This window comes from Arvicanthis niloticus, chromosome 12, assembly GCF_011762505.2.
Source record: "Arvicanthis niloticus isolate mArvNil1 chromosome 12, mArvNil1.pat.X, whole genome shotgun sequence".
Classification (NCBI taxonomy): Eukaryota; Metazoa; Chordata; class Mammalia; order Rodentia; family Muridae; genus Arvicanthis; species Arvicanthis niloticus.
In genome coordinates this window covers 26,104,625-26,132,402 of record NC_047669.1, presented here as the reverse complement: position 1 = coordinate 26,132,402, position 27,778 = coordinate 26,104,625, and positions in this window count along the sequence as shown.

Here is a 27,778-nt window from a genome sequence, read left to right as displayed (position 1 = left end):
GCTTCATCTGTACTTATTTTTTTGTGCTTGGAAACTTCTGTGAGTTTCCATAATAATCACTGTCATTGCACAAAACAAACAAACGGAAAAAAAAAAAAAAACACAAAATCTCTGATGAGGCCTGAGAGCTACATTTAATATGAATTTAGAGAGCAGTTTAATGCTGTGCCCCTTTAGCATAAAAGTAGAAACTGATTAGTTCCTATGTCTAGTAACCTTGCACACTATGAGTTCCTCACTGGATTTAAAGAACCAGACTTCTTGTGTGGAGGAACACAAAATCCAATTATAAAGCACTTGGTTGCAGACATGCCTGGCATCCACAGCAATCTTCTTGCTTTAGACTCCTTAGTGTCAAGCTTTCATTTGCCATTTGATCACTTGTGCTGTTTGTTTGCTTGCTTGCTTGCTTGCTTGCTTGCTTGCTTAGAATGGGCTGTCACATATTCTGGCTTGCACCATACCAAGTGTTTAGATCAGTTGTGAACTCTGTCATACCTGCTCCAAAGCAGTAGGTTCACATCCATGTATCTCATAAGCTGCTCCGTGGTTGCAATGAACTTTTTAATCTTGGCTAATACTTTTCCTGCTGCTGTGACAAAGTCCTCTGAACAAAACAACCCAAGTAAGAGTTTGTTTTGTCTCACAATTCCACCGTGGTGGGAAGGTCCTGGGAACAGGAGATTGAGGCAACTTCTGACATTCATCCTACTGTTCCCAGTTTTATGTAGCCCAGGACCCAAGCCCAGTGGATATTGCTGCCCTCTCTTAAAGTGAGTCTTCCCACCATACTCAATCTAACCAAGACAGTCCCTCACAGGCATGACCATAGACTAACCTCATATAAATCATCCTTCACGGGTTTGCCTAAGTTACTCTCCTAGGAAAATTTTCTCTAGGAAAATCTAGAGCCTGTCAGACTGACAACACTAATCATCAAACCTTTTAATCAAACAATGAGTATCTGATTTATTCAAGTGTATTATACTACTTATACAACTTGTTTATGTTAAAAAATCCCCTTATGTGGTAAATTATATTAGTTTATTTAACAATACTTAACCTTATATTCCACAATTTATTGACTGTAACTAATAAATTTTTGTTAAGATTATTCTTACTGTGATCATAACTGAAATCATTTAGTGTGTCTTGCTAAAACCAGAGATATATGATGCTTATAATAGTTACCGTTTCAAATAACTGTAGGGTCTGTATTTTTTCACTTTGAATATTTGTATGTCATATTTCATTTCTACTTTTGTCAGCTTACTCTAGCCATGGAGAACAAATAGTTTACACTCAAGTATGACATTGTCATCTATAAATATGTTGGTTTATAGCTACCTTGGAATGTAACATATTGAGCTTATATTAAACACCCCTGGTGATGAAGAAATTATCAACTTAATTGATAACTAATAAAAACTCCCTTTAGGTATTCTAAATTTTATTATTGTGTGACATCTTATTAAATATGCTCTCGTTCAATTGTTCATTCAGTCTTCATGTTCTATTTTGAGTTGAATATATTTTCTTAAGGAGCATATATTCAAGTTCAGATCTATTGACATTAGTGTTTGGAAGAACACTCTTAAGATGTGATTCAACTTCATCTCACAATACTCCTGGGGATGGGCTTTTGTTCTCTGTAGTAAAGTATCCAATCTCTTCTGGGTAATTGAAATGTGCTGATTGGAATGAACACACTGGATTTCTTTGGTAATAATGTTCTGTAATTAAGTCTCACTTTAATTTCATCTTGGCCTGAGAAGATGATTTGTGTCAACTGAAACCTTTCATATGTGTGGGGCTTTTAAGAGACTTTCTCTCTTCCTGATGTTATGTGTGCCCTTAAAAGGAATGCTGTTGGCTGTTTTTGACAGGTCATAAGGAAACATAAATTATATCAACATGCCTAATAGGCAGCTCTTGTGTTTTATAACTTCCATAGGCTCATTTCTGTCTTCATTTCTTCCTTTTTTTTCCATTTTTAATTTGTTCCTTAAAAATTCCCTACATGTATACAATGTATCTTGATCATATCTAATCTCACCCTGCCCATTTAGGTTCCCTAGAGCCCCTCATCATAGTTCAAATTTTCAGACTATATCTATTGACGGATTTACTTATTAAGACTAAGTAGCACCATCTGTATGTGCATGAATGTGACATCCTCCACTGGGGCACAAAGACCTACAAGTGTTTGTGCTCCAGCAGGGAGTGAGCCTCACCTAGAAGCCATGAACTGTTATGAGCACTTCCATTCTCCAGTAATATGAGTGGTGGAAGGATTGCTGAAATTTCAAACTATAATTTTGATTTCATCAGCTAGCTATTAACCTGGTTTTGTTTTGTGTGGCTTAAGTCTCAACAGATAGTAGCACAGAAGTTTCTGGCACCTGTATTCTTCCTGAGTCTATCAGCTATCTTTTTGAAAGGTTCACAGTCTTCATGTGTGGGAATGTGATGTCCTCTGAAGTCAGCTTGTCTTATGTTAATATAAACACTCTAATTTCCATTTGACATAGATGGCATATTACATCTTCAGGCATCTACCTTTAAATAATCATGGTGGCTAGATCTTAATTGTGGTCTGTGGTTAATAGCAAGGAGCCGAGTTTTGCTTTAAACTGTCTGAAGTTCAGACTGGCTTCTTTTTAATATTATTGCTGTGTATTGCTCCATGTCATCCATCTTCCTACTATGTCGTGTGCTCTCTCTTCTCTCCTTGGTTATTAGCCCTCCTTAGACTGTGGTTGATGGTTCAGTTTCCTGATCATCTTGAGCATATGGTATTTATTTTTATTCAGCATTTAATGTTTTTATATGCTAGCTCTTCGGCTTTTGTGTGGTTACATTAGCATTTAATTTATAATAACCTAGTTTCATGTGATCCTTGACTGCTTTATTTGCACTATAATTTTAAAAAATTATTTTACCTTCTGTAGTTTCTATTGCTGATTCTATTTTTATGTGTTGAAAATCATACAGCATATTTTATTTTTTTTTTGTTTCAAAGGTCATTGTAAATGAACGTGTAAGTAAGGAAACCTATTAACATGTTCATTAATTCCAATGATTTCATTCTTTTCTGTTATATATTTGCACCCAGTGTTATTTCTCTTCTCACCAAGTCTTATAGCTATGATGGAAAGAAAAGACAATGCTTGTCCACTCAGCATTGTATTCTTAAAAATGATTTCACCTTGGCCTACTACAGATAATTTTATTGCATAGATAATTCTAGCTTGATAGATTTTCTCTGTATGTTGAAGGTGTTACTCCACTCTTATTCCCATATGATTTTTTCTGAAAAGTTGAGTGTCCTCATTCATTCTGTATTTGATGAGGTTTCTTCCACATCAGTCTGCTTTGATTTTTTTCTCTTTAACACTAGTCTAGCATAACTTGATGTAACTTGGTGTAGAATTTTTCTGATTATAGTTCACTAGGCTTACTGGAATGAGAAATACAAAACTATAAAATTTAGAATGTGTTGGCCTTTATGGTCAAATACGTTTGTGTTGTCTCCTTTGTTATTTCAGAAGCACCAGCTGCATGAGCATTTCACAGCTTAACAATTTCCCAACCCTCTGTCACGTGATTCCTCTGCACCATACTTTCAGACTCACTAATGTTTCCTTCCCTCATGTCTAATCTGCCATAAACCCATTGAGTGTTGTGGGGAGCTGACAGAAGGCAGCTATCATCCTTGCATCCATCTTCAGCCATATACCCTGACAAGAGACTTGTTTACAACAGCCTACAACAACTGAGCACACTCTGATAACATCTTGTTTTAGATACCCAGGATTTTTGCTTGAGTGTGTGAGTCTTAAAGGTGTGATTTAGAGATAAGGCCTAAGGGCATGAGTTAAAGGTGTTACTTAAAGGTGTGGCTTAGAAGTGAGACATAAAAAAAAAGGGAGGCAGACAGAAGAAAGTAGTAGGCACTTGAGACTCGAGACAGGCAACTAGGAATTAGACAATTATTAGACACTTGTACTTGGAAGAGAACTTGGATGAGACTGGAGACTAGAACTTGAAACTGGAAGCTTGGACCTGGAGGCACTAGGGACTAGAAACTCAAGACTTGGGACTTGTACTAGGAAGAGAAACTGAAGAATAAACGGGATTGAATCACACTCTGTCTGGTCTCCATTCTTCGTGTCCTTCCTCACTCTCTCTCTTGCTGAACCCCGACCCGCTATTAACCACAGACCACACTGCCCGCAGCTTGGGGCAGTGCAGGCTCTAACAACTTAGCCCTCAAGGCTTTTAGCAGTGTGGGATCCAATATTGACAGAGCAGTCCAGGACATTTTGGCCCCCAAATGTGGGGCAGTGCAGCTCTCAACAGAGTGCTTTTTGGTTTTTCACTTCATACAGTCCAGCTTTTATCCTCACATTTATTTACTGAGCACTGGTGTTTCTTTATGTAAAATGGATCACATTTACTCTTTAAAATTGTGTTTTTATTGCTTCTTTAAGCATTTCATACAGTATGTTGAGCATATTATTCCCATCTCCCAACTCTTCCTAGACCCCTCTATTTCCTACCCACCCAGTCTTGTGTCCTTTTAAACCAATAAGAACAATTTGTGCTGCCCACATAGTCTTGGCTGTGTGGTCTTCCACTGGAGTTTGAACAACTTACCAGGACCTACACTGCTAGAGAAAACTGGTTCTTTATGTCTCATCAGCTAATGTTTTCCAATAACCCTGCAGCTAGTGTAGGGTGACATGCATGTTTCCCATCTCTGTACTGCGATTTGGTCTAGTTTGGTCTTGTACAAGTCCTATGCATCGTGTTGTAACTGCTATGAGTTTATATGTGCAACTGCTTTGCTCTGTCCTGAAGACACTATTTCCCTGTAGACATCAACTGCTTCTGACTTTTAACCTCTTTCAGTCTTCTCTTCTGCAATGATCCCTGAACCTTGGAAGGAAGGGAAGCAACCTATGTATTCAATTTGTTTTCAATTGGTATTTCTTTTCTTGCATGATAATTCCTCCATGTTTGTCATCTCTAGTTTTATTTCTGTTGATAACTTTTGGTTCTCCTTATGGCTCCTCTTCTTTCGTGTCTGTAAACTTTTTAATTTGAGGCCAGATTTTGAAAATATTTCAATTGAGTACTTTTTATTTCTGTTCTGATCAAAATTATTTTGGTTAATTTAAATGACCTGGAATCAGCTTGTTTCTTTCTAATTTTTTTTCATGGAAACAATACACTTTATATTTTTATATTTCTTTTTTTATTAGATATATTATCTACTTACAACACAGATGTTATTCCCTTTCCCCATTTTCCCTCCCTAGAACCCCCTCCTATCCTATACCCCCTCTTCCTTTATGCTTATGATAACATGCATGTATTAAGGTCAGTTCTAGGTTGAGGAACTAGCAATACATTAGATGCAAACAGTCAAGGAACAAGCAAGACAATAAACACAAATAGTCAAAGAAGAAGCAAAGCAATAAACAAAATTCTGTGAATACTCCCGGGATCACTGTTTCTAAGGGCTTATCAGGATGACCAAAATATCTGAGCCAACTACCCTGCCCTAGCCCGAAGTCCTTTTCATGTCTGAAGCCTACTTTCTTATTCTAGACTAATATTTAGATTCCTGCCTGAGATTACTTCTTTGTTGTAGCCTAAGATTTAGATTCCTACCTGAAATTACTTCTTTGTTCTAGCCTAATGTCAGATTCCTGCCTGAAGCCTACTTCCTTGTCCTTGGCTAATGTTCTATTCCTGCCAAGCAGCCCACTTCCTTGTCCTAGGCCTATGTTAGCTTCTTTCCAAGCAACCCCAAAGGCTCTCCACCTCTCTCCTGTTTTTATTTCATTAACAAGATTGAGCCTGTCTTAGGGCATTCTGACAAGAATGCCTTCCTTACCCATCATGGAATATCTATTAACAAAAGCAATGCACTTCTATCTTAGGTTGGTAAGGCCCTGTGCAGAATTTTACCTGTCCTTGGCTTGCCAGCCTGTTAAATTAATAACTCTCTCTGGGGGTCCATTATCAGTTTCAAGCCATGTACTTTGGCTGCCAGCCAATTGATGTAGTTAGAGACAAGCTTTAACACAATGGGCAGGAATAAAAGTATTCCCAGGACAAGAAGGTCTAGCCTGATCAAACTATATATGCCTTCCTTGCTGCTTGACCAAATGTAAATACTGACCTCAGACCATGGATAATTTTATCCACATTATCTGCAGCATCAAAGTTTAACAGAGCAGCATTCTTTTAATTCATAATCTCACTATGCAAAGTTAACACACCCAGAGAGGTGTTAGGATTATGCCAAATATCCTATGGGTGTCTTTAAACTTTTTTCTAATTATAATGGTAATGATTGTGAATTTCAAAAGTAACACTACTCCAATGATATTTGTCATGACAAATGGGATGACTCCTAACTCTTGAACCCTGAACCTTCTTTAGATAATTTGACTATGTTGTAGAGCATCATCCATTGTTTCTTTCTAGTTCTGAAATGAGGAAGTATTCAGTGAATTCAAACAGCAATTTACTAGGTTCTGTTCTTTTCTTTCCCACTCCCCAGGTCTTTTTTTTTCTCCAGTAATTAATTTTTTTATTCACTTTTACATCCAGATCACAGTCAACTCTCCTCTCCTCCAAGTCTCACCCTTACAAATCCCTTCCCAATTGCTCCCTCCCCTTGAGTACCACTCTACCCTGGGATATCTATTCCCATAAGATCTAGGCACATCCTCTCCAACTGAGGCCCAACCAGGAAGTCCAGGTAGAGGGAAGGAAAACTGAGACAGCCCCACTCCACTTGTTAGGGTTCCCACATGAAGATCAAGCTACACATTTGTTACAGGTATGTGCAGGGCCTTGATCCCACCTCTGCACACTCCCTATTTGGTGGCCTACTCTCTGTGAGCCCCCATCAGCACAGGTTAGATGATGCTGTAGGTATTCTTGTAATGACCTTGACAACTCAGGCTTGCTCAATATTATCCTCTACTCTTCCACAAGACTCCTGAGTTCCACCTGATATCTGGGTGTAGATCTTTAAATCTGCCTCCATCTGCTGCTGGATAGTCTCTCAGGAGACAGCTGTGCTAGGTTCCTGTCTGCAAGCACAGTGAAATATCATTAATAGTATCAGGGGTTGGTTATCTCACATGGGACGGGTCTCAGGTTCAGCCAGTCATTGGCTGGCTCAGTCTCTGCTCCATTTTTATCACTGTGCATTTTGTAGGCAAGACAAATTTTGGGTTTAAGGTTTTGTGGGTGGATTCGTGTGCCCCTTCCTCCTCTGGGAATCCTGCATGGCTACAGCTGTACTAGGTTCTGACAGAAGGAAGTCTTGCTAAACTATTTAGACTTCATCCTTTCTCTTACATCTTTGCCCAGCGACTTTAGTGACCAGGCTCTGCATGAGCAAATTACAGTTGAAAAATCTGGGTGGGGAATCTTTCTCTCTCTCTCTCTCTCTCTCTCTCTCTCTCTCTCTCCCTCCCTCCCTCCCTCCCTCCCTCCCCCTCCCTCCCTCTGTCCCTCTTTCTTCTTCTCTCTCTCTCCCTCTCCACCTTTTTCCTCCTTCCTATTGTTTTCTCATTTGTTACTGACATGTTTTTCTATGATGGAAAATTTGTATTTTATTTATTATTTCAGCTTTATAATTCATAAAACAGGTCAATTCCAGTTTCTATCTTATATCCTAAACTATAAATCTGAAGCTAGGTTATGTTTTTCATAAATATTTTCTAACTTTTGGATGTGAGGCTATGTGAATCCTGTAAACAAAAGCCGCATCTTACAAGCATGTCATTCTCTGGTAAATATTTTGAAATTAATTTCATTAAGATATTTAAAATTTGATTCCTAAATTATTTAAAGCATGCTATTAAATGTTTTCTTACAGCATTTTGTTGACTGAATGCTAGTTCTGATTATAATGCTTGCTTTCCTACCTGGGCATCATTTCTTCATGTACCATTATGTGTAGTACCATGAAGAGAGAATGGAGGTACAGACAGCTATGAGCTGCTGGGAATTGAATCCAGATCCTCTGTAAGAGCACTCTGTAGTTAAGTGCTTTAACTACAAGGCCATCGCTCTAGCCCATGGGATACTTTTACAAAGAAAATTTGTGTATTCTCTATTCATTGTGCTCATTATCATCTTGTATATGATCAATTTTATGTGTTTTAATATAATGCTTTCTCACTATTTACCAAATGCAAGTTTATATAAAATTCAATCACATGAAGCATATTAAGTATTTTTTTTTACCTTTACATGTTGTACCTCTCCATGTCTCTTTCCATGGCTGGTCAATTTCTGAGGAAATAATATTAAATGTTTGTGGCATAATAAGAAATTTCTCAATCTGTAATAAAAACTGCTATTTTTTCCTTTCACAATGTATTTTAGAGCTATGAAATAGTAATTATTATCTACTCTGACAAAGTACTCTGTTTATAATGACTGATCACAATTATTACATACATATATATGACTTCCTGACATTTCTGCATTGGTATATCTCTTCAAGCACAGCATTTATAAATTAGTATTTACACATGAAGAGAAAGCAATCATATTTTATTTTCATTTAGTTTTATTGTGAACATAGGAAAGGAGGGAAGCAAAGACTTGTAAATAAGACTACAGTAAAATAGATATGAGAAGTTAAATGATAAATATTAAGGTGCTTTTATAATGATAAAAATAACATACAGTACTATATATCAACTTACTGAATGTTACAGCCTTCAAAACATAAAACTCACTTCTTACTCATGATTATAAAAATTAGAGCAACTAGGACAATTTTTCTGTTAAAAAATCTTTAAATATAAAATATTCATTTCAAAATATAAAAATGTAATCTAGAACAATAGAGTGAATTTTTAGATTAAGCCATTACAGGATAAATAACTAAAGAAAAGTAGACTAAGTAGACTACTGATTGCCATATTCTTACTGTGAATGTATTTGATATTAAAGGTACCTATTTATGCCTTTTTGCCTTTATTAATGACTAATAATAAATTTTATTATTATAGTATCTTTACACATTGGAATATTTTATCACTATGTTTATGTGGACTGTTCTTAATTATTAGATATTTTTAATAAACCAACATGATTTTTGTTTGGTTTTGTATTAATTTTGTTTTTTAAATTTTTTTCACACAATATATTTTGATTATATACTTTCCTCTCCCCCAATTTTCTCCAAACTTTTCTACCCGCATAATTTCAAGTTCTCTCTCTAAAAAAGACAAGAAAAACAAAATCAAAACAATTAAAATTGATTGAGTATAACAAAATAAATCAAATCAAAATAAAACATTCACACACAGAGAGAGAGACATACATATATACTCTCCACACACATTCCACACATGCACACTCACATGCAGGCAATACATAAAGTCTATTTTGTTCAAACTATTAGACACATTTTTCAACTGAGGTTGCCTCTTCTCAAATGATTTGTGTAAGATTGACAAAACTAACTAGGATAATTTATTATTTTTTTAATATTCAGAAATTTGTCATCATTTTTGAAGATAAATTTTTAGATATATTTTTCAAAGTACTCAAAAACAGTCTTTAATATTTGAACTGGAATGACTAATATTTAAATTCTACTGTATGAAAAAAATATTATTTTGAGTATGAAGTTTTGTATTGCCTCCATAATTTCATTTTGTACTAATTTTTATTAAAGTAAAATTACATCATTTACCTTCTCATCCTTCTTCCCTTCTACCCCTTTCATGAATTCCTCAGCCTCATGTTCTTTTTTATTATTATTACTGTTACATATATGTCTATATCTCTAACAGTATAGATAAAAATTATACTTCATACATATATGAAACATATGTATGATATATATATATATCCTGTTCAGTGTCTTTAGTGATGTATATATACATATATATGTATATATACATATATATGTATATATATATACATATATGTATACATATATATACATATATGTATACATATATACATATGTACATATACATACATACATACATACATACATACATACATATATATATACATATATACATATATATGTATACATATATACATATATATACATATATGTATACATATATACATATATATATGTATATATATATACATCACTAAAGACACTGAACAGGATATATATATATATATACATATATATGTATATATACACATATACATATCGCTATGTATTTACATTCACACACACACACATATATATATATATATATACATATATATATATATGTATATATAATACAATACCCATACTCGTACACTTACATGTACACATATACATATATAGCGCTCATTCCTGGCAAGACTATTTTACTTGGTCTCAGAAGTCCTTGTTTGCAGTAGTTAGTTCTTTGCCTGTGAATGGGGGTCCCATGAAATTGCTTCTTTTTGCAAAAACTATTTTTATATTGATATCATCATTGTTCAGGACCTATTTAGGTAGTCACATTATTGAAAAATCATGAGAATTGCTTTCATGTCATTTCTAGCAGATATAATCTCACTGGCCGGTTTCCAGGTCCTCTGGTTCTTACTATCTTTCCTCGCCTTCTTCCCCAATTTTTACCAAGCTTTATGGAAAGGAGTTATAGTATAGATGGATCCATTGGTTCTGAACATCCCACAATCATTGTTTTTTGACCAGTTGTGGTTTTCTGTAATGGTCTCTGCCCTCCACGAAAAGATGGTTCTTTGGCTTTTTGCTTTGGTTTGATTTGGTTTTTGGTGAGTGGAGCCACATTTACCTTTTAAATTTTCTAAGGAGATCTACTTGTTCTCTTACTTTATGCATGTGTGCTCACACAAACACACAAACAAATACTGTGCTGTATGTTGATATGTTTTCTATAGCATATTTTGTTAGTAAAGAGTTTAATCCCACATAAAGCATAATAACCATGCACTTCTACATGTATGATTCAACAAATGTTAATATCTATTTAGTCAGCACCAGAATACAATGGAGGATATCTATACAAGTATTGTGGTCCCATAAGCTATTATATTCCCATAAATACTAAACAATAAATATGCTAATTTAAAGCAATTTGTTATTTAATATGTTTGAAATAAAAACATGAGTCCACATACAGTTACCTTGTTGTATATATTAATTTTGTTGATTTTATTCTTTATCATGTATGTGAGTTTCATGTTCATATATTTATTATGTTGTAGATTTTATTGATAACTACAATTATTTACTTCATGAATGCACCTGAGTTTAATTGTGCCTCTCCTTTGATGACTGTATTGGCTGTTTTGAGTTTGTAATTGTTGCTGCTATAAATAGCCTTGTATGTCTTTTCATGCCACATAAATTTTTGTTTAGTACATATCGAGAAATTAAACACTAATGCAAATATTGCATGCATGGTCAGTTATACTACATAATGTCAAAACAGTGTGAGATCATTAATGCTCACAGGCAGTTTGCATATACCAAGTATTCAATATTTTTTCTTTACTTGCTTTATTTGATAAATAATGAATATATTAGTCAATAAGTTAGCTATATAAGAGGAAAATTTAGGGATTAAATAACTAAAATCCATTGTTTCCATGCATGAAATTGTCATAATATAAAATACATTAACAAAACACCAATGTAGTTTGGTATTTTTCAATATGTAATTCATTATTCACATATCCTCTTTTTAAAAATACCCATTTTAAATGTTTGGCAAATTTTCAAATGATTTTAAGCATTTTCTTAGTTCATCTGTGTTTTTTTATATTTCTGAATATGAATTATTTATTCTGATATTTGTCATAAATACCTTCTATCTGTGGCTTGTTTAATAATCCCTCAAAAGGTGTCTTCAATGATCTGATAGAGCATATCTTAATATTCATAGTCTTAATTTATTACATTGTTTTATGATTAATGACATATGTCTTCTCCAAAGGCTTAAAGACATCCTCATGTGTTTTATTTTCTGAGAACTTTGTTAATATTTAGTTGCAACATTTTCTTATTCAAGCATCAATTGTATAATCCAATTTTGGACGTCAAAATACATTTTCAAACAGAGTTAATGTGATTGTTACTACAGTGTTTTGTGTGAAATATTGTATTTTAACAAACAATTCTGTTTTGTTTGGTTGATTTCCAAACTTCTCTTTCTTCTTTTTAAAGCAATGTTATTTTATATTATATTTTATTATTAAAGATGGATTTTTTTCTTACATAATATAAACTGATTATGGTTTACTTTCCCTCTACTCCTCCCAGGTCCTTTTCACCGCCCTTTCAATCTGAATTCACTCTCTGTCTGTCATTAGAAAACAAGCAGGCTTCTAAGGAATAATAATATAATATAATAAATATAATAAGACAAAACAAGAACTAACACATTAGAGTTGGACAAGAGAAACAAATAGAAAGAAAAGAGACCCAGAAAATGTACAAGATTTATAAAATTCAGTAATCCCACAAATCACTAAACCAGAAGTCATAATGAACACACAGAGAACCTGCTTCAAACCTGTGCAGACCATGTACATGTTTCCTCAGTCTCTGTGAGTTCACATGGTCTTTGATAATATTCATTTAGAGGGCTTTTTTTCTTGGTATCTTCCATTCTCTCTGGATCTTATACTCTGTCTGCCTCTTCTTAGGGGTTCTCTGATCCCTGAGGGTGTTTGGTAGAGATATCCCATTTAGCTCTGAGTGGCTGAACTCTTTTAATTGCCTATCTCTTTCTATACAAAAACAACATTCATTTAATTGGCATAGCTTTTAAAAAGTCGTTGATATTCTTGCATACATTCTTCACTTCGCTTATTGTATCTCATGGCTGTCTTTAAGCAAGACAGCCCTTTTTTGTCTTTTGTTTGTAGCGAAGCTGTGATATGCTGTTAGATCCCATTTCATCAAAAATCTCTGGGGAAATCTCAGTGTTCTGTCCCTTTTGAGGACTCCCCTGGCTGGAGGCAAACATTCCACCTAGGGCCATGACCCATTACCAAGTGTAGTTCACAAATAATGACTTATCACTATGAAGGTATCCTCCCAGTCTTGGGGATCTCTGTCGGCCAGTTCTATAAAACCTCTTTGTCTAAATGTACATCTAGCCTTTACAGTACTCCCAAATGTCACTCTTCAGAGAACTGTTGCCTGCTGAATGGTGTCTCAGAATGTGCTTTCTAGGACATCATCCTGTGGTAATGGTAACAGAAGTGCCTACTTAAAGGACTCTAGGGTAGACTTATGAAGTGTGCACCTCATTCCATTGCCAATATTGGGCATCTCCAACTGTTGAATTGGATTGCTGAGAGTCCCTCTGCAAGGAAACAGAGCAAGTGTGCAGGTCCTGACCTGAATGGCAGGGATGGCAACTGGAAAAAGTCAATGAAGTGTTGGTTCAGCCATATCTGCATAGAGGAGATATCTGTGAGACTGGCAAGTCTGTGGCTTTGCATATCTGAAGACAATGAAAAACAGACAGTAATTAATCATAGTTAACTATTATGTGAGAATGCAAGTCTTAGATACTTAATAGCACAGGAAAGAGAAAGAATAGGGTAGGTCTTAAACTTGTTATTAAACATAGCAGAGCCCATGAGAATGAATTCTTAGCCTGTGCAGTTTTATTGTGTCAAAATTAGTACTTTGGCTTAATAATATTAGGGCCTTAATAAGTAGGATAGGGACATCTGATTTGTTAGGTATAAAAATATTGCTTGAGATTCCCTTGAACCACATAGATGCTTTTGGGGTTTCACATATAATCATTTGTAAGCTACTCTTTGAAAATGCTGCAGAAGCCTTTCCTCAGAAATTGTGTGTACTGCCCAAGATCACTCTCCTCGGCTCGTTACTGTGGTTAAACTGTATCATTACTTGGATGGAAGGAGCAATCTATCTACCAAACAATCCTCCTCAGAAATTGTCATGTATTGATAAAAGCTGGGGGAGAATTCATGGGAAGATGATATAAAGTTAGGTAATAAACAAGGATGATGATTTTGAGAACACTGAAAGTATGCCCGAGTACAGAGCATACTGGCAAAGATCCCAGAAGATGGGGAACACAGAAAACACGGTGCTAGGACAACTGCTAAAAGCTTGAGGGAAATGACAGCCAACACAAAATGAGGTAGAAATGCAAAACCTGGCAGAGATTAGAAGAAATTAAGGCAAAAAAAGTGAATATACTGCAAGGAAGCTCTTTAGATGTCTGTGTGTTATCCATAAACTTCCCCTTTAAGGAAAGGTACCTCAGCATCATGACTGCACTCAGTATATGGGGTCTCTCTATTAAAACATGACTAATGGTTGAAATTATCATTACAGCCTTCTTATTATAACAAATGGTTTCTAGAGCAAAACCAAGTATAGTAATAAGGAATGAGGCACACTAATGCATTAGGCCCTGAGTCAATCTCAAGCCCAGTCCTTTACCAAAACAAAACAAAACTTAGTGGTGTGATGTCACCTAAATGGTGGTTGTTGATTCTTTATCCAGTTTTAGGTGTTATCCAGTTCTCTGATCAGGAATACAAAGTTTGGGAGAGAAGCCAGATAACATGTGGGTACCATTCCTTCAACACAATATAGGAAACTATTACACGAGTTTTCTCTCATGGAGACTTATACCAACTTTCACAGGTAGGTAATGCCCTAAATTTGGTAGTAAGGGCAATCAACATTTCCATTTATGGTCAGTGTAAGTGATCAGAATATTCCTGTCTGCATTTGTCAATTTTGGCTTTTAAATAAATCCGAACTGTTCACAGAAGATCACAGCGAATTACTATTCATTCAACTAAGTAACTTCATGTGCTGCTACTCTGAACATTATGTTATCATTGCTGTATAGGAATAGCAGTGTTGTAGATGGATGACCCAGCATGTGTATAAAATATGCAGCCATTGATCAAGTATCTCGTATCTATATTTGCAAAGATCTGAAGCAGCTTCAATGTACTTTGAATAGATGATAAAATTAGGCATGCTATATTTTAGTCTAAAGAAATCTGGATTGGCTAGAAAACTTGTAACTTGACACTGGTTCATAAAAATGATGGCATCATCCTAATCAGTGGGAAAACTGAGAAATTTCTAGTGCCTCGGAGGAAGTGATAAAGTCTAAAGTATAAGACTTGATAACATTTCCAAATTCTACAAAGAATCATAAACTTACCAAACCAGTTAAAGTTTTAGACAGTTGTCAGTATAAGACATGCTGAGCCATTCCCTTCAACGTGCTCAACCAATGATTGTACTGTACATTTCTACTGTAAATAAGGGAAAAGAAGCCCTTAGGTCTCTGTATTATGGAGTACCATATTCTAGACTTTGGAAGATTGCCTCAATATATTTTATAGGGTGATATCTAAGGTTGTTAGCTTTAATCTGGTTTATAGCAAAATTATTTTATAGTGATTACAAGAAGTGATATAAGCAAAATGTGATTCTTGGACCATTAGTACCAATAGACTAAAAATAAGGACTTAGTCTCTGATTAACCCAGATCTTAGAACAAGGAACTGATTTCTGGCCTGGAACCCAGTGGATCTGAATAGAAAACCAAGCTCCAGATGAGTCTTAGCCAAAGTCTACAACTTGATTTTTACCTCATGAGACCTAAATTACAAAGCCTAGGAATGATAAATTCAAACTTCTGATCTGTAAAAATTATGGGACAATAAATTTGTGCTGCTTAGCATTTAGCTTCTTAGTTTGGGATAAATTAATTTCTCACATAGTATAGAAAATTAATATAATTATTAGTCAACTTAGGAACCATTTTAGAATACTTAGTCTGAAAAGATACCTCATAGGGATTTTTATGACTTCAATAGGAGGATTATAGTATAGGTGTCCACTGCTCTGTAAGTATTCCATACAATGAAACAGAGAATAGAAACTTTTGGAAAGTTAGATCACCATTTATCACCTAGCTGTGGTTATATTGAACACATAATTTTGTAACAAGAGTTGTGCTTAACATGAAAGAAAACCTGACATATCCCATGAAGTCCTAAGTTTAGTAGGTTCAGAAACAACCCACTCTGAAACATAATGGGAATATCTTTGACTCAGCATAAGTAGGATGGGAAGACTCAAACAAGCTGCACTGGCATATTAATTAGTTCTCCAGGCTATTTCCTGTGCCCTTTTCAGCCTATGTTTATATCTCATTGAATATTTCTTATGACTTGGTTACTGAAGAGGACAATCATTTGCATGTTGGTGTGTGGTAGCCAAAAAAAAAAAAAAAAAAAAAAAAAAAAAAAAAAAAAAAAACCTATCAGAACTGTAGGAAGTATAGACACCTTGCGTGTAGTTGTAAAACAGATGAATAAAAAGAAACCCTAGCAGTAGGCAGAGACTGAAGGAGGGTACCTATTTATCTACTTTGTATGGTAAGAAATGTATATTGATTTGGTATTTGGACATTAAAATGAACCAAACTTATAATGTATGCATATATATGGCTGTATGAGTTACTGAGTATTATCCTAGTTTGCTTCCTGTTCCTGTGATAAACACCACACACAAAAGGAGCATGGTAAAGAAACGCTTTATTTGGCTGTGGATCCCAGTCCATCATGGAAGCCAAGGAATGAGCTCAAGGCAGGAACTTGGAAGCAACTGAAGTAGAAACTAAATCTAGGAGCAACTTACCTGTTGCTCCTAGAGAGCAGAGACCCATTGTCCTAAGACTGATTCTACCATGGTGTGCTATATCTTCATAAATCATTAGGAATCAAGAACATGTCTTTTTGATGTTCTCACAAGCCAATTAGTAACAACTCCTCTACCAAGGTTCCCCCTTCCTGTATGTGTCAAGATCAGCCAGCCATCATGAGCATGTAAACAATCACTAGAACATGTTTTCCACACAAGGAAACCACTAAAACACAGGATAGCAAAATGATTTGGATAAAGAAACCTTAGCTAGTCTTTGCCATAGTTCAAATTTGAAAGTTGGTTAAATTGACACATGGATAGCATAGTCATGTGTATTCCTTGCAGTGTTATAAATGAGGCAGATTAATGGATTCCTGCCAACTCAGAAGAGAGCTAGCTACCACATGGCTCAGTGTTCAGTGACTGGCCTGTGTTGGGTTAGCAATGTGACCTTTTCTCACAGAGAAAACAACCAGATACTCAACAGCAAGCTGCTTCCCAGAGCTTCTTCTTCTTACAAGGTAAAATGTCTTAGAGAACACAACGTTTCTATTAACAAAGTAACTGTTCTGGTACTTAATAAAGAGGCTAATTTGGCTCATGGGTCTAAGGGCTGGAGAAACCAAACACCATGACACCACAATCCTAGCAAGGTTCCCTTGGCTGTGTCACATTATGGAGGACCGATGAAGGAACTTTCAAGTGCAGAAGGTGCCAAGTATGTGAAGAAACTCATTTTATGACAATCTACTCAGCAAGACTTCTATTAATCCCTTGTAATCTCTTCATGGGAATCTATATGCTTTCTGAGTTTCCATTTCTTATACCAATTATTTAAATATTAGTTATAAGCTCAGCTTTGGATCTCTTTCTTGTCTTTACTACCATTACTGTTAAGGTTCTGTAGTAAGTATGTGCAATTTAGAGCACATATTTAGTTTATGCTTATTTTAAAGTAATTGTATCTCACTAGTACTAGTATGTCATGCTTTCATATTAATTTTGTTGTGTTTTATTAAAAAAAGAGAAAGAACCAGGATATGTTTTGATTGAAGTGTAGTATGGTGAGGTAGATGGTGGTGCCTCTGCAGGTCCATGATAAGGCATTCCTTCCCCTTGAGGGATCAGACATCTGATGAATATAGTATGGAATAGAGTTTATTTAGAGCATGGGAAGGGAAGTTGATAAGAGAGTAGAGACAGATAACAGGAGAGAGAGAGAGAGAGAGAGAGAGAGAGAGAGAGAGAGAGAGAGAGAGAGAGAAGAGGCTAGCTAGGAAGACCTGGACCTGGAGAGAGGGGGAGGGGGAGATATGGAGAAGGGGTAGGGAAAGAAAATGCAGAGTAAGAGTGTAAGGGGATAAGAGAGTGAGGAGAGGGCAAACAGCCCATTTTATAGTCAGGTACACCTGGCATTTTCCAGGTAACTGTGTGGTGGAACCCAGCAGGAATGCTAACATTCCTCTATTTTGGTTTAATTAAAAGGAAAAAAACTAGACACAGACAATGGTGAAACAGGAATAGGGTCATCCTGATCCTTACCTACTTCCTGATGACTCTGGGGAGACTTGTCTCTGGGAAACCTAAGAAAATGGGTATGGAGATGCTGGTCCAGTCTTGAAGAGGTGGTTCTTTCCTTGCTGTCCAGGGTCTGTGGAACAATCTGTGCATGAGAAGCAGGTCCAGTAGAAACATCTGTCTGTGACAGGAGATTGGAGCATTTGTGGGTTGCTTCTCTGAAGCTGTCTTGGATGTAGATTTTGAGTAAATGCCTGGACTTGACAAGATGCTGAAACACACATACACACACATTCACACACACACACACACACACACACACACACACACTGGAAGTAGAAAATAAAGTTAAGTATGTTTGGGAGAAAAAAAATTTTAGGTGTACATTTGATGGTTGGGGGGAGTCCCAATCCCAGGAACAGGAGAGGAATCCCACCCTCTGGGAAAGATAGCAAGTGCAAACTTAGGCTATTGATTGGCAGGTGTAGTTATCTGGATGGAGTCTATTTGGTCCATAAGAAGTATATCTGAGTGGGTTTCCTGTAGCTTATATGTTTACAAAAGAGATAAATTTGTTAAAGGTATGAGCAGTCTTTAAGATGAGATTAGGGAAGACAAAAACCTTTTGTGAAGCAGAAGAGCAAGAATGGGTTTTTTCTTTGGTCTAGGAGACTGAATATATTATATTTAAAAGAAAATCAAAGGAAATTTGATGACCTTGTGAATATTGTAATTGCTCATATAGTTGAGCACGTGAAGCATTTAAAGACTGTAGTTAAATGACATCCAAAGGAAACTTAAAATTTGTGACTAGGATACCTGACAGGATAGATTTACCATGAGAAACACTTTAAGTCTATAGTTAAAAGACAAAGAAAATTTAACATTTGAACTTGTTATAAAAGTTGTATTGTAGAGGAGAATGTTTTATTATGGTTAGGCTAATTTATAAGAACTCAATTGGTTAATGTAAGGACAGTGGCCTAGAAAGGAGAGGACATATGAAGCATTTAGTCACTGGAAACTGAGTTTAGATAAGGAAGTAACAGAAAGTCACATCTGTGAAAGCTTACATCTGGACTTGTGTACCCTTTGTCATGAAGTCCATGAGCAAAGGAAGCCTGTCTGTTTTTTGTTGTTGTTGTTGTTGTTGTTGTTGTTGTTGTTGTTGTTGTTGTTGTTTTGATAAGAGATCTGGTAGTCTTAACTAGTTAATAAATTGACTAATAAGCTAATATGATGTTGGATTACATTGAGGTAAGGAGCTAGGTCTATTTTTTAGCTGTCAAGATATATTTACATATATGTACTATCAATGTAGTCAAAAAATCTGGAAAGAATAAGTTATAATCTAGCAATAATGTATTAATTAAAATGACAGAGGTTGGTCTATACTTTACTACCTAAACAGTTTCCAGGTCCCTGTGCTTTCCATGGCAACTTGGGCACAGTCAGTTCGACCATCAGGCTCCAAAGATGAGAAGCCTTTTCCTATGGAGTAGGAAGTTCACCTTGTCTCAGGCAATATGAGACATTTAACTCTCTGAGTATCTTGTGTTAGTCCACAGTGTAGGCCAAGTCCTGGCAGTGAGTAAGGCAATAGAGCAGTGTTTCTCAGTGGTTATCATACCACAGTCCAGGTAGAATCTTGTTGCTGATCCTATATCTTCCCGGAGACCCTGTGGGGATAAACTGTCAGGATTTGGGAGTCTCTGTCTATCAGAATAAGTTTAAACATTTAACTTTACACTTAGCAGATTTCTGAAAAGATTGAGAGCTAGTATCTATTAAGCATATCTGTATTAGACAACCTGTGTTTGTTTAATTACTTGTCCTGGATATATCTAGCAAATATAGAGAGTACAATTAATGGCAGCAGCAAAATCATGGCTAAACATATATTTAAGGCAGTGATCTTTAACTTTTTTACTGTTTAAAAATCATTATGTACCAAGGCAGTATAGAATGAAAGCCTTATCTTAATTGGAAAGTGTCCTTGGAGACTTTAAATCAGAGTGTCTTAAGGTGAGGAGGCAGTGAGATGGTAATTGTCCATAACAAAGATGGCACTGAAGCTACTGCAAGCCATGGGACTGCCCTTATCTAAGACAGTGCTAAATCAATAACATAGAAAACCTTATCTGCCCACAATAAAGATGGCAGACAGTCACAAGACTGCCCCTAGTTAAAATGATGCTGAAAGCCACATTAACATACTAATATTTTCCTTCTTTCACATACTATTTTGTATTGAATAGGTCTACACTCCCTTCCTCTCTAAGTCACTCTCTCACTAAATAGAACAGGGTGGGATCAAAATCACCAACCCTTGCATTCAAATCCCAAGTGTTGAAATTACCTTATTATACCATATTACTTTTCTCTACTCCATAGGAAAAATACTTTTGTTTTTATTCTTATGATGGAGTTGCCTAGGCTTGGATTTTTAATTACCTACATGTACTTGCTTGCCTTGTCTTATGATTGATCCTTTAATTCATTTATATTTTTCACAATTTCAGGTATGTTTACATTTATATTCCTCATTTGCTTTCTGTTCCACTTTTGTTCCTTTATCAAATAATCCATTATTTTGTATTTATATGAGTAAGATTTTGACAACTTAACACTTAAATTTCAACTATGCATTTAAATTATTCCTTTAGTTCTTAATCCAAAGCACTACAATCCAAAGTTCAATTGAAATATAAAGTAAGGCAGCAGAAATGTAAATTCCGTAGTATTCACACTAAAAAATAAAAAAAAGAAAGAAATTACAGGCATTTTAAGGAAACATTTTAATATTTTAACTATTCTGTTAATGTTGAAGTACTGTTATATCAAGATGCAGTCACTATGGGATCATTAATGAGATATATTATTTTCTTCAGCATTTGAATCACATCTTAATTTGATCTAGTGATAGTTCAAGTACTCAATAGTAGAAAAACCTAGGAGCCACTATATTAAATGGCTTAAAATCTGCAAACTGCATGCTTGTTTTTTCACACCTTTTTACAAGATACATCTCATGTTTCCAAAACAAGTTTGAAATAAATAAATTGATGTCTCATATTTTCATATTTCAAATTTATTGTAAAACTATAATGATCACAAAACCATAGTTCTGAGGTCTGGAAGGATATCTCAGTGGTGTGCACTGGCTAATTTTGCAGAGGACCAAGGTTTGATGCCCAGTGCCCATATGGTAGCTCACAAATATCTATAACTTCAATTCCAGATGATCAAACAATCTCTATTAGCCTCAGCAAGTACAAAGCCCATACATGCTACACATATACATGTGCAGAAAAAAGAGCTATATGCCATTAAATAAAGTAAATTTAAAAATAGAGCTTCTCAGCTTTTAAAACATGAGTTAAATTTTACTCTATGTTGTCCCCACACCAGGTAGTATCTAAGCATCCAATTTCATTTATTTTTTTTAAATACTCTTGAGTTATATTTTCCTTATTATAGGTATATATTATTGTGTGTCTCAAATGTATTCTATTTATGCACATTCTTTTCATAATGTTTTATTCTTTCATGTCCAATTGTCTAAAATAGACATATAACAACATTTTTACATCTGTACACATAAGAACTTTATTTCTTAGTATGCTAAACCAAACACTCTGTTGCCATTTTGCCTACTGACCTAGAATTTTCATTCTCTGAGTCAATCCATTAATGAAGATCTGCAGGTGTAAGAACATAAATCCTGTGTCCCCTTGCTGCTGAGAAGCATACCCTGACTGCTATGTAAGTGATGGAGCCTTCGGTACCCGTACTTCATTACCTCTCCTAGAACACAAAAGAATTCCTTTCTTCCTAACCATACATTTTCAGTCTCATATCATTATTTTTCTGAAAATCTTTTTAAAAAATCATTTATAGATAAATCTCATAACATAATTCATTTATTTTAAAGTTAGCTAAAACACATAGATACTGATTTCCAGATAATAATTATTAATGTTATTTTAGTTTTCAGGTTTTTCCTTAACATGTTAAATTTGTAACTCTGATATAACTCTAGCTTTTATCATCTATTGTCATGGACAAAATGATCATGTTTACTTTAAAATTTGTAAAATTTTTAAATTGCCGGAAAATTCCAGTATCTGGCACACCTATAAATTTCTCAATATTATCATTTTTCTTCTTCCCTTGATTCTCACACTTCTACATTCTTTATTGATTTCTACACAGTGTATGTGAAAAGTCTTATAGATTTTTAGTTCCCTCCTTGGCAGTATTTCATATTTTCAAGTTTGAGTTATCTTGTAAATGGGCTCTTAAATGCTTTGATAGAAGTATATTCTATCTCTTTTAATTCTTATTAATGGGAACATGAACTACTTCAAATCCATAACAAATATATTTGTAGATAAAAGTAGGCTTTAAATATTGAGTTTGAATTTCACCAAGGAGCTTTCTCACCACTTACTCATTCTTACGACAGCAAATATTCTTTAGTGCATATTTAAGCACCTTAAACTTAAAAGTATAAGTACTGAAACTTACTCTTATTAATAAGTAAGAAAATCATTTTTTTCCTTTTCTAGGTCTTTTCGTTTTGTATAATCAGTAAATTAGACCACATTTATTTAATATTTTGGCTTTTAAAAGTCCTTGATTTTTGTTTTTGAAGATTTGTATATACATGCTATTTTTAACTATTCCCCGTCCCCATAATTTGTTTCATGTTCAATTAATAACTGTGAGTCTGAGGTTAGAGCTCAGCAGGTGAGTGCTGCTTTCCTAGCTTGCATGAAGCCCAGTACCACAAAACTAAATTAGTAGAATGACTACATGTGTTTCTGATCACTAGGGAAACCTTTTTATACAGGCATAAAACTTGCAAATCATAGGAACACACAAAATAAAGAAAGATACAGATGGAATTAAATCTTTGACATAAATTTATTTTGGGAGTCAGAATCCCAACAGAGAATCAATAACTGACATGTTGCTCCCTAATTGCTTAAAATGAAAGATAACTGTAATATCTCACTGTGGTGGTTTGAATGATAATGGCCCCCCCAATGGCTCATAGATCTGAAGGCTTGATCGTCAAGAAGTGACACCATTAGGAGGTGCAGTCTTGTTGGTATAAGCATGGCCTTGTTAGAAGCGTGTTACTAGTGGTGAGCTTTGAGGTTTCTTAAGTCCAGGACACTCTTAGTGGTTTTCTTTCTTCCTGCTGCCTGTGGATCCAGAAGTGGAATTCTCAAGATAACTCAGGAGCATCATGTCTGTGTGTGTGACAACATGCTTCCTGCTATGGCAATGATGGACTAAATCTCTAAAACTGTAAGTGTAAGCTCTCCCCCAGTTTAAATGCTCTTAAAATTTTCCATGGTCATGGTATCTCTTCACAAAAACAGAAGACTGAATAAGACACACATTATTAGAACAGAAGAACAGTAACCAAATACTCAAAGTCAATAAGTACTGTGGCATATGAGTTATAAGATTGATTGTTTGATCTTACTGGATTTTATGTAGCTGTTTGAGTGGTGAACTTTTGTCCTACGCCTACACATAGGAAATTATACATTCACATCAAAGAAACATTAGAAGCAAGGAATTAGCAACACCCTAAGAAACTGAAATATCAAAGTGGTAAGAGCCAAGGGGTGAGCAGTATTTTAAATACCAAGCATAAACAGAAAAATATTCACAAGACTTTCAATATATAACACTCTACTTAAATAATAGTTTTGAAAATGTGTATATTTTCTATTTTTAAATGTGTATTTTTAATGTAAATTGTTATAACAAATTTATATTCATAACCATTCTGTAAGGACAGGTTGATTTCAATTCATATATTCAAGAATACAAATATAGGTTTTTTGGGCAAGCATGAAGACCTGAGATCAGATCCCTGGACCCATGTAAATTTGGATATGTTAATCTGTTTCTACAATAGCACTGCTCCAATAATGATCTAGGTATGGAATAGAAGAATCTTTCCACAGGTTCATGGGCCACCTACTTTGGCTTATATTCTAGAGGACATATCTCAAACAAGGTCAAAAGTAAGAACCAACATCTAATGTTGTTCTCTGATATCCACAGGCCAGTTGTGATAAATGCATGGCCTCACTCATATGCAAAATCATGAGTGCATGTATACAAACACATGCAGAGTGAATTTCAGAATACATTTCATGAAATTCTCAAAGACATAATTTTGTAAAAGGAACCAAGATCTTGGGAATGTCACCAACATAGAGATAAAGATAAATGCATCATGTTTAGATATTTTCTCCCTAATAGAAAGCATAGAATAAATATCAATATCTGGATGGTTCCTTTAACTATTTTAAAAAATTACTTACCTCTATTGGTGAGATTCAAGTCACATTTGAAACAGATGTTAATTTTATCCATAACCTTATAGTGCCAATATTTAGATTTGCTTATTTAAACTATGTATCTATTTACATTTAAAATATCCAAAAAGTATACCCCTCCACTATTTGGGAAATTTCTAGGTGGCTTATTTATTATAATAAGAGAACAGAGCACATAGGGCACAAATCATATACATATACACATATACATCATATACATATACATTATACACATCATATACATGATATACATATACATCATATACATATACTTCATGTACATATACTACATATACATCATATACATATATACATATACATCATATACATACACATACATATATATACATATATATGTGTATATATACATATATATATATATATATATATATATATATATATATATATATATTACATTTGAGGCATGACACATGCCAGTACAAAGTTTAGGATGATATAGGAACGCTAAAGAAATGCCATAAGGACTACAATAAAAACAGTGATTATAATGTGCCAAAGGCTTGGACATATTGCCTAATAAGTATATGAGTATTTTTTAAACTGCCATAAATCTTCTTAGGTCTACAGGGAAAGCATCTCTGTGAAAAGGATAAGAAGTCAAATAATGCAATAATTTTGGGAAACAATGTTTAAAATTTAGTGGAAGAGTAATCTTGACTCATTAACTGGCTCAACAAATAATTGTACTCATATAAGCAATGTTATGTGGTTTTTTTTATTGAACCAAAGAGTAAATTTTTTAACCAAAAATGAAGGGGCAGAGATAGTAAAAAAAACAAGAGGAAAGAAAAAACAAGTGATCTCTCAGCTCTAAGAAGAGAAAGCCAATAAATAAGTGTTTAACTTATTAATTCAATAAATAAAAAATAATAGACACATGTACAGAATTATGGAATAAAGCAGCTGAAACATAGACTTGAGAACTCAAGGTGGCTGTCTCAAAGCAGGAATCTCAGGGCTAGAAGAAGATGCTGCCTTTGTTTGGAGAGTTTTCACATTAATATCTTTTTTAAAAAATCAATTTTATGCTTAACTGTCAACAACTATTACAATTTTACTTTGTTGGGAACTCTGTAACATCAGTCTGAATACTGATTTTTCTCAAGAATGTTTTTAATGAGACAAATTAATTTCTGTCTATGGGCTTTCGTAAGTAAATCACCATTTCTCTGCCTCTCAGAAATAGACAAAGAAGTTAGAGACAACTGTATCAAGTCTATCAAAATTCTAGCATGGGGAGAGAGGATTTTCATAAAAGCTTACCACCACCCCACTGAGGAGCTATTTCCAGTTGATGGCTGACAGAGGAGGAAGAACCACTGGTAAGTTGCCTGTGTTCTAGTGGATAGCCCTATACCCATGATCATGGTGAAAGCTTTAAGTGGAATCAGGATGTTTAAAATAACAGAACATGATGTTAGGAAAGACACTTGAGTGGGGGCAGGTGGGAGGGTTTGGAGCGAGAAAAGTCTACACTAAAAATACAATGTATGTGTGTATAAAATTCTCATAAGCTAATTTAAAACTATTTTGAGAAATCAATGTTGGAGAACAATTTGAAATCAAATTGGTTTTTGTAACCTACAGGTAGGTATAGTTACCAGTTTTTCCTCATTGTAATGAATAACTAACCCTTCATTCTTTTTGAAAAATAAGGGATGAATTTAGCTTAATTTTGAATTGGAGATATGATGCCTTCATTGGTTTGGTTTTGATAGGGCACATGGTTGATAGTGATAGTAATGGAAGAAATATTAGAGCTAGCAGTCAGCAGAAACTGCAAGCAAAGGGAAACTGAGACACTACAATCTTTAGTGGCTGAACAAACTGTCTTGAAGGCACACCAACATGTTCGATGTTTGTTCAATTTCCTGATACATTTTGGTTGAACGTTTGTTTGTCTTTTAAGTCTTTGGGTTCACAGATATATCTGACTTTTATCTAGGTAGTACTCTTCAGTACGTTTTCTTTTCATATTTTCTGGGTGGTGGCTTTTATATTTTAATGTTACCAGAGGCTTTGTAATCCACTGTGGGTTTAGTAAATATTGAACTTTTCACAGCTTGCCCGTGTTTCACACTATGTAAGTTCACAACAGTTGGCCATTAAAACCTTCTCAGCATTTGTCAGCCACTGATCTGCTTTTTATATTTACCCTTCTAAATAAACCAGTGTCTTTGGGATCTTTTTTTCTTTTTCCATGACACAGAGACTCTCTTTTGCTACTGCACTATTGGGAATCAGGATTGCATTATGACTAAAAGAGGCAGCTAGTTACTGGAAGCTTTTGAAGGTACAGTGAACTCAAAATACAGGATGTTTCCTGTGAGATTTCTTATGAGACTTCCAGAAAGGTAAGGGGGTGAGGTCTTTCCTATATGATCATCATCTTTGATAATTGAAGGGAGAATTTTTTTTCAAAGTGATGCTGTAGTTCTCATGTTTAAAGCTGCAGTTTAGAAAAGAAATCATGCTCTCTTTAGCAATCCCCCTGTTTCTTGCTCTTTCTGTAATTTAGTACAGGGAGGGTAGAGTCAGAATCCATGTAGTTTGATGGCCTGTCATGCAAGCCTAATCAGTGACCTTCAGTCATTTCAATGGTGGTTATCATGACAACACATACAGAAGAATGTGTTCCCAGATGAATGGCCAGAATATCTGTGTTTCGAACACACTAAGAAGAACCACTGTCTGCCTCCTCTTACACAGGGTTCCCTAAATTGAGGGCAAGAATTCGATAAAGAATCCACTTTAGGGCTGAATGTTCCAGTGTTTCTCACTTTCTGCAGGTTCTTGGTCACCCAAGAAGTGCTGGGCATGGGTTCCAACTTGTGGAGTAAACTTTAAACCAAGTACAATATGGGTTGGTTATTCCCACAAGCTTGTGATACTGTTATACTAGCACATCTTATAGGCAGGGCACCATTGTATTTCAAAGAGGTTAAAAACTGTTGGTGTTTCTCTTTTATTAGCCTTCCCTCACCTAAGACATCACCACATTGGGGTGAAGGATGCATGTAAGTACTAGCTCAACTTCTTTATGCTGAATGACTTGTATAAATATTTTCTTCACCAATGAGTCCTTTCTGTCAATTTTAATGAGCAACCTATACTCTTGGCAACAGCCTGAGTTATCTGAGTGTTCCTATAGGAACCCTTTTGTCAACAC